This window comes from Dipteris shenzhenensis, chromosome 20 (genome assembly GCF_047967505.1).
Source record: "Dipteris shenzhenensis isolate YYH24624 ecotype China chromosome 20, Dip_SZ_1.0, whole genome shotgun sequence".
Classification (NCBI taxonomy): domain Eukaryota; kingdom Viridiplantae; phylum Streptophyta; class Polypodiopsida; order Gleicheniales; family Dipteridaceae; genus Dipteris; species Dipteris shenzhenensis.
Window position 1 is genome coordinate 41,255,852 of NC_141615.1, and position 6,466 is coordinate 41,262,317.

Below are 6,466 nucleotides of genomic sequence, written 5' to 3' on the forward strand. Positions count from 1 at the left end.
TATCATGATCTCCATCTTCCTCCCGTGCAATGTCATTATGCGCATCTTCCTCTTGGCTCATATGGTGATCTACATCTTCTTTGCTAATAATGCACTGTACTTTTTTTACTGTAAAAGAGCATCATTAAAACAATGAAGATGCATCTATTTTATAGCATATATTGCCACAAATAATTACTTAATTACATAAAGAGGTAAGAAACTTACATGCACCATACATCCAGATGATAATTCTCGCTCGCACTCATTTCTTGTCTCTCCATCACATTCGGCTTTACGTAGAGCTAGTTGTAGCCAATCAAGTGACATGTGAGTAGGGAGAAGAGCCAGATCCTGTAGATATGGTTGTGATCGCCTGTACATTACTCTAAATCTCGTCCTTGCATTTATTCTTTCTTCTTTGGCCACTTCATATCTCTCAATCCACTTCTGCATCTCAAGGCTATTGAGGATACAAAACTTATTGAATTTCTCCATTTGCTCTTCGCTCATCTTTCTTTCAATCCCTTTTCCTTGGGAAACCTCGCCAATGATGCGATCATCATTCTTGTTATGCCAAGCTTGCGGCATATCGGGATCCGTGGATGCAAGAAACTCTGTGATATATACTAATGACTCTTGCACAAGCCATCCCTCTGCCATGTTTGCTTCCGGTCTTTCCTTTGTCTTACAAATCCCTTTAAAGTCTTCATAAACCTTCCGGTCTTTCCTTTGTCTTACAAATCCCTTTAAAGTTTTCATAAACCACTCGAGAAAAAACATCCATCGACTATGAACGCTACCTGCTCTAGCCACCTCATCAACTATGTGCACAAGCAAGTGGACTTGAGTTGTCATAATGCTCGAGGGAAAGTGCTTGTCAAGCAAGCATATGGCTTCGATGGATTCTACCCTAGCCTTCTCGATGCTCGATATAGAGATCTCTTTTTGAGATATCCACCTATTTCACATGTCTATGTAAGATATTTTCATATATAATCAGTCTACAGATTAATCAGCTTAAATTGAAGAAAATAGATTCAATGCGATTTGATAGTAAGCATACCTCGCAATACCATAGATCTTGAATATAGCATTTCTAACATCTTCTTGTAAGCACCCTTTTATTGTAATTCGGAGGATGAACTATCAAAGCAACAATGAAGTCATGTCAACAATATCACATAATAATAATTATGCTAATGCATCACGATTATCGGTACACTAATTCTACTTAGAATACCTGTAAGACCTTGTGCCAATCATGGGACTTGAGCCCACTAAGCTTATTTTCCTTTAAAAATGCTCCTTTCAAGCAACGCATGTACCTTGTCGGTGTTTGAAAAGAGGTAATGTCTACCTTGACCACTGCCTCCTCCCTCGTAGAGAGGATCCACGTTGCTTTCAGGAGGACAACTTTTCCCGAAGTATGCACTTGGGGCCACAAACGAGACATCCTATTCATAGCACGCAAGTCTTCTCGCACTCCTCTCGAGTCCTTGGAACCAACCAAGTGTGCCTAATAGTAGCCCCCACATTCTTGAAGATATGCATGGGATCGAGCAGAAGGTATCGAGCATGACCTTCATAAACATTTTTCCTCATATGTTTGGAGTAGCGTGCAAGTGATTTCAGAGCCGGGACAAGCATGGTACCCACTTGCATGAATGTGTTAGTACAAGACATGCATGCCAAAGAGAGTCAAAAAAGCATAATCCCTCATTGTACATGTAAAGACACAACCACGTACCTGCACACTCTCCATATCCTGGGTAGTCATGCATGGCCCACATCAAGATACCCCTGACCAAAATATCATTGGTATGTCTAGGAGCTCTGGAAATATCAAAGATTTGCACTCCTCTCCATAATATCTGTAACTCCTCTATCAAAGGTGCCATGTACACATCCATGTTTTTTGCCTTGTACTTTCCTAGCACAAGTAGTGCAAGCATGAGGTGTCCCTTTTTTATTGTCAGCCATGGTGGGATATTGTAATTCACCATGACTATGGGCCATGTCGACCAAGATGTCGAGCGTAGCCTGAAAGGATTCACGCCGTCCATGGCTAGCCCAAGATGTAAGTTGCGTGGCTCCCTTGCAAAGTCTGGCCACTGATTATCTATGTGCTTCCAAGCTACACAATCTACGGGAATCCTAAATGTGTCATCAGTGGACCGATGAGATGCATGCAATGTCATCAGCTCCGCTATGGATTTGCATCGGAACATGTGTTGTATTCTTGCAATGATGGGAAAGTGTCTCAAGACCTTTACCGATATCTACTCACCCTGCAAGTCATCTCTATATCATTGTTCCCCACACTTTGGACAACTAGCCAAATCTTCATGCTCACGATGAAAGAGAATACAATCATTACGACAAGCATGGATGGTATCATAATCCATATCCACCATTGTTAGCATCTTTTTCGCTTCATCTCTTGATGCGGGCATGGTATTTGGTGCAGGCAACATCTTCTGGAGCAACCTATGACAATTCAAAACATACATAGGCTTCGAACAATGATGATTCGGTATACACTATCCAAATGATGATTCTCAAAATAAACAATATCCAAATAATGAGTCAAATTAATGCAAGAGCTAACCTCATTAAGGCCGAGACACTTGTATCCGACCACCCATACTTGTAGATTCAAGATTGAGAGACAAGCATGTAGTTTAGATATCCTAGCACCCTCGTACAATTGTGTTGATTGCAACTCTTGCATTTTGATCTCAAACTCTGACATCACGTGTACATGGGATGTAGTGCCCCTAAAAATGGAATCCATCATGTCGACCATACCCTCGTCATCATCCGGGAGACTATAGTCTTGCTGAAAGTGAGAAGGTATATGCGTACCCTTGTTACCCTTCTCATCCTGTTTTAAGATTTTGTGTAAATATAAGATCTTGTATTTCCTAGTATACAATAAGACTGCAAACTTAAATAGCTTTGACTTACCGATGCTCCATCAACACGTGCAACACCAACGGTGGGTACTAGTTCCGGCTCCTCCCCATACATCCGCAAGTGGCACATGATAATATGATGTTGATGTCGTACTTCTCGCTTGCAATGAGTGCAATGATAGTATAACCTCTCTGTAAGCCACTTCGTGCTCCCGGGCATTGGCACATCATCGGACGAGCCTCGGGGGGGTCACTATGTATAAACCCTCTATATCACGTGCGTTCAAGGCCTATATTTAAAATCCCTTATCTGTAAATTTTTTCATTAATAAAATGTACCCCTTTTCTATACAAATCTGTAAATTTTTTCCAAAACTATTTTAAATAGTCCCTTATGTATATTTATTTTTGTAAATTTTAGGAATAAAAAATATCCTTCTGTTGAACTCACGTGATAGGGTTACATATGATGAGTAACCCCCCCGAGGGACGAGCTTCCACTCGTCCCTTCCATCTACACTTATAAAATCACAACCTAAGCATGAAGAAGAGATATTAACAGTTATAAAATAGCATCTATGAGCTTTGTTTCATGCTACAACAAAAAAGTAACTGTAAGCGTCGCTATATAGCGACCTTTTTGCTCTATTTCGTCGCTACATAGCGACGTTTTAAATTAAAAACGTCGCTATATAGCGACGCTGTGGGTTAAAACCCGAGACTCTCATCGTGTGGCGCTTTCTTTATCCTCTTCTCTAATCTCTCAAGTAAGCAAGCCAATCTCTCCTCCCACCTATTTTCGATGACCTCTCACCTATTTCCGACAACCTCCCACTCTATTCCCCACTCCTAGCTCTTGTACTCCCTCTCTACCCTTTACCCTCTTTCCTTTCCTGAAAGGAAGTTCTTCAAGAGGTGACTTTGTTTTAACAATGTAGGTTGTTTGTTTGTTAGCTTTAGTTTTGTGAGTGCTTCTCCTTGTATTGCTAAACCTGTAAACTAGTTTTCATGCTTGTTTTCAAAGGATTGAAACAAAAAACGAGATTTCAAGAAAGAAAGAAGACTCACCTCTTTTTTCTGTATTTCTCTTCCTTCTCTTTCTCCTTGTCTCCTCAATCTCCTCCTTTCCATTAGGAAAAAAGGGAGCTCATTTTGGGGCCTTTTAGAAGAGAGAGAAAATAGGCTCTTAACCAATCAGGAGTGGGCCAACGCAACGTTGAAAATTCAACAAAAGAAGATGAAAATAAGAAAAAGAAATAGTACTATATGTTCGTAGAAGCATGTCACATTAATGAGGTGATCTAATTTGAATCTTTTAAAAATTTATTTTTTGTGCAAAATTTGGTGATTCTGACACCGTAAGCGCGTCCGGAACGGCCCAAAACCCCAAAAACGGCACTGGAAACGCTGGAATCGGACATCCGGAGGCCCAGAAACGGCCAAAAAAGGCCGAAAAGTGGGATTCCAAAAGGTATCAGATCGCGTTTTACTGCAAATCCCACTTTTCGGCCCTTTTTGGCCGTTTCCGGGCCTCCGGATGTCCGATTCCAGCATTTCCAGTGCCGTTTTTGGGATTTTGGGCCGTTCCGGACGCGTCTACGGTGTCAGAATCACCAAATTTTGCACAGAAAAGTGTTGCTCTCATATGAACATTGAATATAAAGCATGTGAAAGAATATATTTATTCCTTTTCACACTGACATTTCTCACGCAAGTATCCATATTTTCTTGCTTTTGTAGAGAGAGAAAAGAGAAAATAGTGAATTTCTTACAGGGCCCCAAAATGAGCTCCCTTTTTTCCTAATGCTTGTCTCCTCAATCTCCTCCTTTCAAGAAGTTACTTTTGTAATCTTCTCCTTCCTCTAATATCTTATTTGAAAAAATGGGTTGTTTCCTCTCTTTTCTAGGGCCAGTCCACTACACCGAGCGGGACGTACTATTTCAGGTAAGTGCTTCCTCTTTTTTCCATTTATTATTTTTGTTATTTGCATTGGCTTGCAGCTAGTGCCTTAAGCACTAGCTGCAATGATGGGCGTAAGAACCCTCTCTTCCCCTCAAACTCTTTCCTTCTTCCCTCCTTCAATCTATTCCCTCCTGGTTTTCCCTCTTTCCTTTTCCTCTTCTCTCTTTCTTTCCCTCTTTTTCCCTCTTATTCTCTATTTCCCCTTCTCTTATGCTCGTGCATATGCTTATGCTTAATAAGCATGAGCATAAGAAAATGAGACATATGCTCATGCTTATGCTTATGCTTGAGCATAAGCGAAGTAGACATATGCTCATATGTCTCTTTTTTCCTCCTTCTCTTATTCTCTCTTTCCCCCTTCTCTCTTTCCCCCTTCTCGCTTTCCTTTCCCCTTTCGTTTTCCTCTTATTCTCTATTTCCCCCTTCTCTTATGCTCATGCATAAGCATAAGCATGAGCTTATGCTTATGCATAAGCATGAGCATAACAAAATGAGACATATGCTCATTCTTATGCTTATGCATGAGCATAAGCGAAGTAGACATATGCTCATGCATAAGAATGAGCATATGTCTCTTTTTTTCCCCTTCTCTTATTCTCTCTTTCCCCCTTCTCTCTTTCCGCCTTCTCGCTTTCCTTTCCACTTTTCTTTCCCTCTTATTCTCTATTTCCCCCTTCTCGCTTTCCTTTCCCCTTTCCTTTCTCTCTTATTCTCTATTTCCCCCTTCTCTTATGCTCATGCATAAACATAAGCATGAGCTTATGCTTATGCTTATGCTTAAGCATAAGCATGAGCATAAGAAAATGAGACATATGCTCATGCTTATGCTTATGCATGAGCATAAGCGAAGTAGACATATGCTCATGCATAAGAATGAGCATATGTCTCTTTTTTTCCCCTTCTCTTAGTCTCTCTTTCCCCCTTCTCTCTTTCCGCCTTCTCGCTTTCCTTTCCACTTTTCTTTCCCTCTTATTCTCTATTTCCCCCTTCTCGCTTTCCTTTCCCCTTTCCTTTCTCTCTTATTCTCTGTTTCCCCCTTCTCTTATGCTCATGCATAAGCATAAGCATGAGCTTATGCTTATGCTTATGCTTAACCATAAGCATGAGCATAAGAAAATGAGACATATGCTCATGCTTATGCTTATGCGTGAGCATAAGCGAAGTAGACATATGCTCATGCATAAGCATGAGCATATGTCTCTTTTTTCCCCCTTCTCTTATTCTCTCTTTCCCCCTTCTCGCTTTCCTTTCCCCTTTCCTTTCCCTCTTATTCTCTATTTCCCCCTTCTCGCTTTCCTTTCCCCTTTCGTTTCCCTCTTATTCTCTATTTCCCCCTTCTCGCTTTCCTTTCCCCTTTCGTTTCCCTCTTATTCTCTATTTCCCCCTTCTCTTATGCTCATGCATAAGCATAAGCATGAGCATATGTCTCATTTTCTTATGCTCATGCTTATGCTTAAGCATAAGCATAAGCATGAGCATAAGAAAATGAGACATATGCTCATGCTTATGCTTATGCATGAGAATAAGCAAAGTAGACATATGCTCATGCATAAGCATGAGTATATGTCTCTTTTTTTCCCCTTTCTCTTTTTTCCCCCTTCTCTTA